Below are 10,176 nucleotides of genomic sequence, written 5' to 3'. Positions count from 1 at the left end.
GACAGGCCATCACAGGCAGAGTAAATGGATCAAAACTTCCACCCATGTGCTTGGGGGTTGTTGCCAGGATGAGGCAGGCGGGATTTAGGCCTTTTTGGACCAGAAGAGAGGAGGTTGCAAGACAGTTACTCTTTTCTGCTGCGACATGTTGGGAGAGTCTAAGTTCCCCCACAAAGCCCTGACTGCTGCTGCTGCTTCCCAGCACTGAGAGAGCCTGGGATGCCCTCGCAAATGGAAATCCACGAATGCCTGAGGAGGTGAATGGCTTTGAAAGAGGATGGAACAAATTCATGGAGGAGGAGGAGGAGGAGGAGAGGGCCACTGAGGGCTTTATGTTGAGTACTGACGCCTATTTATCTAGGGAAAAAGCACTGGCTCTGTCCTGCTTCTGCATCCTAGTGGCTGGAGACCGGAGGAAGGGAGAGTGGCTCTTGCGCCCGGATCCTGCTTGCTGCATTCCCACAAGAGGCTTCTGGTCGGCCCCTGGGAGAAGAGGAGGCTGGACTGGAAGGGCCATTGGCCTGACCCAGCAGGATCCTCCTGCGTTCTCCTGCGGGGCGGCTGGGCGTGGCCCCTGGCTCTCCCGTCACCTCAAGGAAGTCCCCTCTCTGATGAGGACATCCGGTGTTTATTCTGGATCCTCCTGGTGCTTGACCTGCTGCCATGAAAGGGGGTCGGGCGGATGCAAGGAGCGCCGGAGTCTTATTCCAAACAGGGCTCAAATATAGCTCTGGCTCCCTGTGCTATCTTGGGAACAGGCTTGCTTTTCACCCTTGGCCCGGAGAGTCCGGGGGCCTCTTCCTGCGCTCTGCTCCCAACTGCAGACACGGACTCAGCCCCCTCCAAGTCCTGGAGCTGTCCAGGGGGTGCCTTGTGCTGTGGGGAGGCCAGGCCCAGCCCGTGGGGTGCAAGGTGGCCTGCAACCCCTCCTTCCAGCTTATATCTTTTTCTGTGGTTGCTGCCAGTTTCCAGAATCCCCTTGCTGACTAGCCGCGATTCCTGCATTGCAAGGCCTAGATGACCCTGGGGGTCGCAGAGATTCTGTGACTAGCGTACAGTGGCCACCCCTTTCCAAATAATCCCATCTTGCCCTGTGGCTAGTCCATAGTTCTGCCAATGTCCATTTCTGGCAGTTGAGATGGGCTGTAAAATGCTACACAAGAACAGAAAGAGAGGCTGCTGGATCAGGCCAGAGGCTCCTGGAGTCCACCATCCTCTTCCCACAGCAGCCCACCAGATGCCCCAGTGGGAAGAAGCCCACAAGCAGAATCCTGCCCACCTGGGATTGCTAGCAACTGGCAGTGGAACATCACTGCAGCCTTCTCCTCCATGAGTGAATGAATGAAATGTTGCATTTATATCCCACTTTTCCTCCAAGGACAGCATACATTATTTCCCCCTCCCCATTTTATCCTCACAACACCCCTGCGAGGAAGGTCAGGCTAAGAGTGAACGACTGGCCCAAGGTCACCCAGTGAGCTTCATGGCTGAGTGGGGATTTGAACCCAGGTCTCCCAGGACCTCATCTGACATACTCTTCTTCTTCTTCTTCTTCTTCTTCTTCTTCTTCTTCTTCTTCTTCTTCTTTTTCTTCTTCTTCTTCAGCGATCCCTCATAGACAAGTAAGATTGTCTTCCATGAACATGGTCTTAACAGTGAGTCCGTAAGTGACTGAGGAGGCCAGTTCTGGATCCCCACGTCCTTCCACAGTGAGATTTCCATGCAGGAGTTGTTCACGGTGTGGATTTGCCAAGCGTGCCTTCCTCTTCGCACGTTTCTCCCTTGCGTCCTGAGTTCGAGTGTCTTCAAAGCCCAGGACACCTTTGGTAAAGGCTGTTCTCCAACTGGAGCGCGCGCAGGCCAGTGTTTCCCAATTGTTGCTGTTTATACTACATTTTTTAAACACCACACTGACTCTCTCCTTTACTGAATACCAAAAGTTCAGTTTCTGATGCATGTTTGTGATCTCTGAATTTTTAAAGTATTAGAAGCTAATTTGCTTTTGGACAAATTCATGGAGTAATCAGGTCGTGTATCCGCAGCAGTGACCAGAGGAGGAATGACGCTGGGAGTAGCGCAGAATTGGACAAATTCATGGAGTAATCAGGTCGTGTATCCGCAGCAGTGACCAGAGGAGGAATGGCCGCTTTGGGGAGCAGCGCAGAATTGGACAAATTCATGGAGTAATCAGGTCGTGTATCCGCAGCAGTGACCAGAGGAGGAATGGCCGCTTTGGGGAGCAGCGCAGAATTGGACAAATTCATGGAGTAATCAGGTCGTGTATCCGCAGCAGTGACCAGAGGAGGAATGGCCGCTTTGGGGAGCAGCGCAGAGAGAAGACAGGTCCTTGCGCATCTGCAGCAGCAGAACCGGACGCCTTCCTCTGCCCCGGCTGCAACAAAACCCCTCTCCCCTATCGGTCTCTACAGTCACAGCAAGCGCCACAACTCTCCAGTGGTTTGACTTCACCCCCAAAGGCACACTCCTCCATTGGGGGTATCTGGTTGGCCACTGGGAGAACAGGGTGCTGAGAACACTGGCCTGGTCCACAGAATCATGGAATTGTAGAACTGGAAGGCGTCCCAAGGGTCATCTAGTCCAGCCCCCTGCAATGTTGCTAATGAATCTCCGCTAAAGCATCCAAGATCTGCTCCAGAACCTGCAAGGAAGGAGAGCCCATCACCCAGCAGGCTCTCCTGATGTTCTTGTCTCTTCGCAAAGCTCTTTGGGGTTTCTTCTTCAAGTCAAGCGATGTATACATTTCTAAATCAAATAAATAACTTGCCCAAGCCTCTGGGGCTGGACTGTTGTTCCACTGGGTGGCCCAGGAGTCTGGGTCTCAGGGACTTTGCAGGGGACAAAGAGGCAGGCGCTTGGACGGCTTCCTCTGGCTCACTGCCCTCCCATCCGAGCGGCCCGTCCAGGGGCAGACGGGACATGGGGGGGGGGCCTCCCTTTTGTCTGTGCCGGGTGTCCACTGAGTCCAACAATGCGGGGATGCTTTTCAGAGGCTGCCCAAACTGCTGATGGTGGCCTTGCGCTAATCCTGCTGGCTGGCTCCCTTTTCATGCCTCGGTGTGTGTTGGGGGGCTGGGCTGGGGGGCTGGGTGGCATCTCGCTCTGCTTGGCAGCTCGGCACGGCATTGCCCCCCGCCCCAGAGCTGTGGGTGCTTCCCTGTGGGACGAAGCTTGGGGATCTGGAGAGCAGGGCAGAGATGTGCGAGTGCTTTGCCCGGGTGTTTGGGGTCTCCTGGTCCCCAGCAGCCAGTTATGGTAAGGTGGAATTGCGGGGGGGGGGGGGGAGGTAGCAGACTTGGAAGAAGGGAAAGTGGGGGGTTGCTCCCCTGGAGTTGCCCCTGCCCGCTGCCCCTGAATGCCTCTTTCAGGCTGGGCTCAGAGGCAACAACTGGCCTGAAAGGAAGGTGAGGGGCGCTTTGCGTGTGTTGGGTGGGGCGGATTTTGGTGTCTCCTATATAACAACAACAACAACAACAGTTTATTATTTATACTCCACCCATCTGGATGGGTTTCCCCAGCCACTCCTATTCAACTTATAGGAAGGATGTGTCTTGACCCACAAAGGAGCTGGGAGTTTTTGGAGCCTGCAAAGTGGCTGTTGTAGGAAATGTATATGGGGGTGGGGCTGAAATAATAATAATTTATTACATTTATTACCAGCCCTTCACCAGTAGTTCTCAGGGTGGGTTCCAGCAATTTAAAATTCATAATTAAAAGCAGTTAAAACAGGTTATGCTGCATAAACTATTTCCAGCTCAGCTGGTTCTAATAAGAACTGTAACTTTCAAGGCTTTCCATTTTTCCTTCTCCCTCCTCGTCCCTCTTTTCTTATCTGCTATAACAACTCTTCTGTGTCGATCACAGCTTCAGCTTCCTGGTCAGGTGGGGGTGGGGGGAGGAAAATCTGCTGGAAAGAGCCCTCCTCCCTGGTCTCAGGAAAGGGGGATCCCGAGGGCAGGGAGACTGACTGGCTCCTAGGAGGTGACCCCCAGTTCAGTTTCCGAAGGGCAGCGCGCAGGTGGCGCTGGCTGGAGAGATCTCCTGGACAGCTGCTGCTGCCAGTCAGGGATGGGTGTTCTCTGGCACGGCCTAAGGCACCTCCAGTCGCCAAGCCAAATGGGGGCGCAACCCCCTGCTGCTGCCAGGGCTCGAGGAGGGAGTTTGGGGCATCCTGAAGGGCAAGGGGATGGGCTCCTGCTGAAGGGGACTGGCATCCAGCCCGGTGGCCCCCGCCGTGGCGCGGGCTCTCTGCACATGCTCAGGCACCCCTCGGCCGCACGTGGAGACGGGCAAATGAGAGGGCGAAGCGGGGGAGCCTTCCACGCTGAGAAGGGGCGCCCCCCCCTTCATATTTCTCCAGGGTGGGCGGGGGCAGAGCAGCCGGGACCCGGCCCGTCGTTCCGTCTGCAGCGGCGCCCGCCCTCTGAGCGCGTGCAGAGCGCCGCCCCGGCCCCTCCGCCTGGCCGCGCTCTCGGGGCGGGGCCGGGGCTGCCTGGACCCTCCTCCCTCCCGCCCGCCCGCCCGCCCGGCCCGGCCCCGCTGGGCGCCCACGGGCTGGAGGGCCGGCCGGAGCCGCCCCCTTCCTGCTGCCCGGCAGCGCCCCGGCCCCGCGCCCGCCCAGACCGGCCCGGGCCAGCGCAGCGCCGGAGCGGGAGCCGGAGCCGGAGCGGGTAAGCAGCCGCCGCTCTCTCGGGGAAGCCTCTCCGCCAAGCGGGCGCCCCGGCGCAGGATTCGAACCGGCAGCCCCAGGAGCCTGGCGGGGAGGCCGGGGCGGGGCTGCTGTTCCTAACACCCCACCCCTCGGAAGCCCCTCTCTTGGTGGGGGGGGGTCTCCTGGGTGTCGCGCCTGCTCTGCCCCTTTCTAGCCCCCTCTTATTCCGCTCCCGCCTCTCCAAATCATCCCAAGCCCCCCCCCCCCAGGCCGGGACTTAGTACCCTCTGAGCAGGAGGTCTGTCACCTCTTGGGGCGCAGTGCTCCGTGTCCTGTCCTCCCCCCCCCCCACGCTGGTCTTGGACAGGATCTGTATGCCCAGCGGTCGGGGGGGGGGGAGGGAGGGTCTCCTCTAAAGCAGCAGTTGCCCCTCAAAGCCCCCCAGCAAGGGCCGGTCAGAGACAGGGGCGCCGGCTTGGCCTGCCGGACTAGGAGGCGGTTTGGCTGGCTGGCTAGTACAGCCCAAAGAGGGTCCGGCGTGGGGAGCTTGTCCTGTGATGGGGCAGGGAGTTGCCTGGCCTGGTCTGATCCCCCCCCCCCATAATTGGGGTGCTCTCTGCTCTCCCCTTGAAAGGATGGAGAGGGGTCTGCGTGTGCTTTCACCTCCATTTGAAGCCTGGCTCTTAGATTCCTATTGAAGCTCATTTAGTGTTGCTTTTTAAATAAAAACTCCTAAAAAGAAATCAGAGCAGTTTACAACCATTGTACAGAAAACAATATAAACATGTTATAATCAGAGATCAGCTAGCTATTGTGGAAAACTGTGTTCCTGTTTGCCTGGTGAGATAGAACTGTTTTCAGTAGCATTACTAGATCCAAACGAAGGTGCCTTCTGAATCTCTAGTGGCGGAGTGTTCCACAGGATTGGGCTGAAAGGCTCAGTTTTTCATTGTTGTCAAATGCTCCTCACCAACTCAGGGAATAACCAATGGCGCTCCTGCAGATGATCTCAGTGATGGAGCCAGGATTGGTCCCTGAGCAATTTAGGCCTAAATTGTTCAGGGCATCGTAACTTAATAGGAGGACTTTGAACTTGGTTCAGTAGGAGATGGGGAGCCAGTGCAGCTGTTTTAACAATGTCCTTGCCCAGAGGCTCCCGTCAGCAATCTGGCTGCAGCATTCTGCACCCGGAGCTTCTGAACCAGTCCCCAGGGAATTGGTGATTACTTGTAGCAGAGTAAGATTGTCTTCCATAAACACGGTTTTAACAATGAGTCCTTAAGTGACTGTGGAGGCCAGTTCTGCATCCCCACGTCCTTCCACAGTGGGGACATTGGTTTCCGGGTGGGAGTTGATCACGGTGAGGATTTGCCAAGCATGCCTTCCTCTTAGCACGTTTCTCCCTTGCTTCCTAAGTTTGAGTGTCTTCAAAGTCTGTGACACCTTTGGTCAAGGCTGTTCTCCAACTGGAGCGCTCGCAGGCCAGTGTTTCCCAATTGTTCGTGTTTATACTACATTTTAAAAGATTTACCTTGAGACAGTCTTAATAATAATAATAATAATAATAATTTATCTATATCCCGCCCTCTCCAGCCGAAGCGGCTCAGAGCGGCTAACAACAATAAAAGTAACACAACCTCTTTTGTTGACCACCAGCATTATGCTTTCCATTTTTAAGTTTGGAATAGAGTAGTTGCTTTGGACGATGATCATCAGGCATCCGCACACCATGACCAGTCCAACGAAGTTGATGCTGAAGAATCATTGCTTTGACACTGGTGATCTTTGCTTCTTCCAGTATTAGTTCACCTGTCTTCCCAAGTGATGTGTAGAATTTTTTGGAGACCCTGTTGATGGAATCTTTTGAGGAGTTGGAGATGGCGTTTATAAGTGGTCCATGTTTCACAAGCGTACAGTAAAATTGGTAGTACAATAGCTTTGCAAACAAGCATTTTGGCTTCCCTGCGAATGTCCTGGTGCTCCATCACTCTGCACTTCAGTTGGGAGAAAGCTGCACTCGCAGAGCTCAGGTGATGCTGGATTTCAGAGAGGAGAGTACCCCCACGACACAGGTGCCAGGGGGCCCAGGACCCCTCACTCAGTGCTACTCTCTGGCTACGACCCTGGGGAGACAGACAGAAGTGCTGCCATATGGCCCCCCACTGAGCTGGTCTCCCTCCCCCTGCCCCTTTCGCAACGCAGGTCCTCCATCAGGGTGACCGAAGCTGTTTCAGCACGGACCCATGGTTGTGGGTCGAGATGCCCTGGTCTCAAATGCAAACAGTCTTTTTGGGGTGTGGAGGCTGTGTGAATTTGTGGCTATTTGAGGTTGCTGCTTCCCGCAGCCGTCCGGGTGATTCTTTCCCAGGGAAATTTTGGAAGGAAAGGAGAGCAGGCAGCCCTTGCTCTAGTTTGGGGACTTATCCTGAGCCAGACAGCTGCTCCATGCGACTCAGTATTGGCTACTCTGACTGGCAGCTGTTCCCTGAGATTTCAGGCAGGGAAGGTTACCAGCCTTACTCCACGGCTGAGCGACGACCCTTGCTGGGTGGGGTGGACTGGATGACCCTTTCAGTCACTTCCAACACCACCATTCTAAGATTCCCAGCGCATGCCTGTGCACCCTGGGAGACTGGGCTGGGTTTGGGCGGCTGCACGCTCAGCCCCTCGGGGTTCAGCTAAGCCTTCCCTCTCAGCTTGTGGGGAAGCAGTCTCCCTTCTGGCTTGGCAGGCCTCCTGGGCCAAGCGGGGGGGGGGCAGTGAGTGGGACTGGCTGCCCAGAGATCTCTCCTCCTGCACGTTGCAGTGCCTGTGCCAACCCACAAATAAAGGGGTTGGGAAATGCCAGGATGGTCCCGGGCAGGGCAGGCCCATGTCCCCATGTGGAGGCCTTGCAGAAGAGGCCTGTGTTGGGGGGGGGTTGCATGTGGAGCAGGGAGTGCAGCCTCCTTGGGGGTCACAGGAGTGGGGACTTCCCTGGCGGAGTCTGGCTTGGCTCACCTTTTCTTTTTTGGTAAACTTTTTAAAAAAATCATTTTATGATGTGGATAAAAACAGAGAGAGCAGATGAAAATTAGAAGGTGGAGAGTGAAGCTCTTTTCCTCAGCATCATTAGTAGGAGCCTTGGTCCATTGAGCCCACTGTTATCTACACTGGCTGGCAGCAACGTGCCAGGGTTTCAAACTCAGGTCCAACCTGGGGGTGGGGGGTGGAGCGCCTTCTGCGTGGAAAGCAGGCCCCCCCCCAGCTCTGTGGCCCTTCCCCAAATCGCTGCTGTTTTCTGCTCTGCTTTGCTTCCCCTGGAGTTCTGTGGGAGAGGAGAGTTCCTCCTCTCTCTCTTTCTAAGTCTGTGCTTTGGGGTTTTCTTGGGAACCAGGAGCTGCAGAGCATTTCCGCTGCATACAGCACGGAAGGAGAGCTCCCCTCCCAGCCCCGGTCCCCTCCTTCCCCGGCCCCCCCCCCAGCATTAAATTTAGCATCCTGGCAGTGAGTTGATGGGACAGCAAAGGAGAAGGAGCTCCGTGCCTGTGCCCTTGTCTGACCTCAGCGCAGAGTTAACTGTGGAACTCCCTCCTGCAGGAGGCTGGGGGGCCAACCTGGGTGGCTTTAAAAGAGGACGGGACAAATTCATGGAGGAGGAGGAGAGGAGGAGGAGGAGGAGGAGGAGGAGAGGGCTGTTGCCTGGCCAGGAAGGCCATGCTGTCCCTCCACAGTGGGAGACAGCAGTGCTTCTGAAGACCATGCGCTGCTGGAAACCACAGAGGGGAGAGTTGCTTTGGGGCTCAGGTCCTGCCTGCCGGTTTCCCATGATGGGCCACTGGTCAGGCTCTGTGAGAAGAAGACGCCGGGCTAGATGGGATCCCTTGGGCCGGATCCGGATCCAGCAGCCAGGCTTTCCCTCTGTACTTAGGGATCCTGCAGCTCCAGAAGCAGCCTAGCTAGATTCCTGGGGTCTTGGGGGTATTTGGCTGTTGTGCGAACAAGATGCCGGACTAGATGAGCTCCCTTGGGCCTGATCTTTCTTATGTTCTTTGTATGCAAAGCAGAGAGAAAAATGGCAGAAAAGCCTAAGGAAAGGCTGGCAGGCAGGACCCCCCCCCCCGTCCTCTTCTCCTTGTCCCTGGGCCAGACCAGTCAAGGGAGCCAGCAAGGCCACAAGAGGGAGAGACGACTAAGGCCTTCAGGTACCAAGGCCTCTCCTGAGACACAACAATTCATGGAATCATGGAAGTGCAGAGTTGGAAGGGACCCCAAGGGTCATTTAGTCCAGCCCCTTGCAATGCAGGAATCTCAGCTCCAGCATCCTTGGCAGAGGGCCATTGAGAGGCCCTTGCTTCTTGTGTGTTGTGGCCAAGGTGAGGGAGGCTTTCTCTTTTAGTCCTTTAGCTCTTCTTGCCAGTAAAGTCTGCCTTCCACGCACATCCCGGGCATCACAGCCCCCCGCCTGCTCCCTGTGTGTGGCTGGGGCAGTGTGTAAGGTGGTGGGAAGACAAGGGCCCTAGGGAGCTCTGACACCTGGAAGGCAATGGACGGGACAGGAAAGTCTGACCTCACCCACAAAGGTGCACTCCATTATCTCCCGAGACAGACAGATGCCAACCAAACTCCTTCACCTAATGCGGAACTGCCTGCAGCAAGAGCCACAGGAGGGTTTTTGTTTTTAAAAAGGTGTTAGGCAAAGCCGCATAGGAGGAGAGGTCCGTCAGTGGCTCCTGGTCATGATGGCCATGTGGAACCTCCAGTTCCAAAGGCAGCCTACCCTCGAATGCCAGCTGCAGTGAATGGATGGGGCTTTGGCACTCCTAGCTGGCCAACATTTCTGAAAGCATGTCTGGCCTGGGTGGATCCACCTGGCCAGTAGCTTTCCATTTTCTGAGGTCTTTCTGAGGCACAATTCCTCCTAAGCCAGCTTCCTGTTTCTGATGGAAGCAAACTCTCCCTGCCAACGGGACGTTTGGGTTTGAGCAGGATTTCCTGGGGTGTGAGCTGCTGTTTCCCCCTCTCCCCAAATTGCCTTGGAGGGGGGCAGAGGACGGGGAGTGTCCTCCTCTTCCTGCCCTCTGCCCAGACCCGGGTTCAACCTCACTGACCTGCACAGTTCTCTCTCCTCCCCACTGGAACAGCGGAGCACAGCTTCTCCTCCAAGTCAAGTCTGCTGCTGCCACGGTGGGGAGGCCTTTGCTAGACTGCCTTTGGGCCTGGAGGCTCCACAAGAGCATAAGAAGTTCCTCCTAGATCAGGCCGGGGGGGGGCATTAGTCCAGCATCCTGTTCTCACAGTGGCTCATGAGAGGCCTGTTATGAGGAGATCACAAGCAGGATCCAAGCCCAAGAGCAATTCTCCCTTCCTGTGGTTTCCAGCAGCTGCTCCTGACTGTGGCTCATTGCCCCCCAGCCCTCTCCTCCACTCCACCTGGTGAGCCAGGCTGCCAAAAGTAATGTGAATTTTGGGGTCACCCCTGCTGCTGCTTTATTAAGCTACTTTTCTCCTTTTAAACCCCACATTCC

The 10,176-nt window shown here is 55.9% G+C and overlaps 1 protein-coding gene across 1 annotated transcript in view; it reads left to right on the top strand.

Annotated features, from left to right (window-relative positions):
• The first annotated feature begins 4,680 nt into the window (after positions 1–4,680).
• Positions 4,681–10,176, top strand: part of PRX (periaxin) — a 28,936-nt gene continuing 23,440 nt past the window's right edge. Inside the window, exon 1 of the mRNA XM_082230930.1 lies at positions 4,681–4,688. The gene's annotated coding sequence lies outside the window, so the exon portion shown is untranslated. The remainder of the gene's footprint in view (positions 4,689–10,176) is intronic.

This window comes from Podarcis vaucheri (genome assembly GCF_965113315.1).
Source record: "Podarcis vaucheri genome assembly, chromosome: 7".
Classification (NCBI taxonomy): Eukaryota; Metazoa; Chordata; class Lepidosauria; order Squamata; family Lacertidae; genus Podarcis; species Podarcis vaucheri.
The sequence above is the reverse complement of the archived record's forward strand: the minus strand, read 5'-3'. Positions and strand labels throughout refer to the sequence as shown.